This window comes from Panthera pardus, unplaced genomic scaffold (assembly GCF_024362965.1).
Source record: "Panthera pardus isolate Hobbes unplaced genomic scaffold, ASM2436296v1 HiC_scaffold_3, whole genome shotgun sequence".
In the NCBI taxonomy this organism is placed as follows: Eukaryota; Metazoa; Chordata; class Mammalia; order Carnivora; family Felidae; genus Panthera; species Panthera pardus.
The window spans coordinates 36,772,710-36,774,271 of record NW_026526876.1 but is presented as its reverse complement, the minus strand read 5'-3'; positions in this window follow the sequence as shown (position 1 = coordinate 36,774,271).

Here is a 1,562-nt window from a genome sequence, read left to right as displayed (position 1 = left end):
TCCCGGAGCCCGCCACCGCCCGAGCGACGGCAGCGTTCACCAATAAGAGTTCAGTGCATTGGGGACCGACAGCACTAGTATCCAATCAGAGAGAGGCGTCTAGAGCGACGTTGGTTTGGCCAATAGACTTGTGAAATGTCACTGATGGACAGTAGAGGGCACCAACCGGAAACCTACTGAACAGTGAACGACATGTTCGCCAGCCAATTGGCGGGACGTGAAGTCCCGCCTATGAGGTGGTTGATGGACAGCAACAGGAAGCTAGGTGGGGAGGGGCTTAGCTGAGGAGTGGTTTTGTATTGGTCGTGGTTGACCTTCCACCCACCTCGAACCCAAAAGATGAGTGATAGATCTACCCCAAAGCCAATCAGAAGTCCTTAGGGTGAGGCCCAGAAATGCCCTATAAATAGTACACACTTTACACCTCAATCTAGTGTCGCCCTGGAGTGGCGGGAGCCACCTGCTTTTCGGCTACTCAAAGCCCTTGGCTGGTGAGTGGGAAGCCACCAGCCTTTTTTTTTTTTTTAATTTCCCTCGTCTTTATCGCTTCGGGAGAGGGAAATGAGCCCCCAGGTGACTTTGTACCGCGAGGCATCGGAGTTCAACACAATAGCGGGAGTTGGGCTACGTGACACTTCTGAGAGAAGGGATTATTTCGCCATCTCAGTTCAAGCCCCTGTTCATCCTCACCTAGTTATTGCAGCGACCCGCCCCTCCCCTCCCGCCACAACGGGCGGTCCACCCAGAGTCACCTGAAGCTCTCTAAAAGGAGATTCCCGGGGCTGCCGCTCATAATCCGATTCTGTGCGCCTAGGGCACTCTTGGAATATACATTCTGTCCAGCACCTTGGGCGGACAGAGAGTTGGGCCTTTCCGATTTACCTCCTTGAATGAGGTGCTGTGTGAGTACATACAGCCCTTGGGAGGCGCTACCCGGGTACGTTTTTTCCCAGGTCTGCTGTACATGCGTAACTTGGGCAGGTTGCCTGGCATTACTGAGCAGGAATCCACGCTGGCTTCAGACCAGCCTGGGTTTGAAATTTACATCCCACTTACAGAGGGGCAGGGTACTGAAACTCCCTGCGCCTTATGTCCTCACCTGCAAAATAAGGCTAGTCACACCTACACCTTACAGCAGCGGCTTCTCGTTCTTTTTTAAAACACCATAAGCCGCAGTGAGAAATAACATTTGAATCCCGACACAGTACCCTAAAACTCAGGTGAAAATGTGTAGCAAAGTTTCCAAAAACAATACTAAACCTTTCTACCCGCGACACCCTGATAATTTCTATGCTGTTATTCTCCCTTCCCCCCTCCCTCCCTTCCTTTTTTTCCGTTCCTTTTCTTGATCTTGACTGGCAGCTTGAAAAAAGCTATCATAAAGGGTTGGAGTGACCAAATAAAATACAGAGCCCAATGCCCAGTACACAGTAATTGATGAATAAGTGTTAATTTTCTCTTCCAGTCTACCCCTCTCAGCCTTCGCCTTTGAAAAACAAGACTCTAAAAGCAAGACTCCTTCGGGGTGCCTGGGTGGCTCAGTCAGTTGAGCATCTGACTCT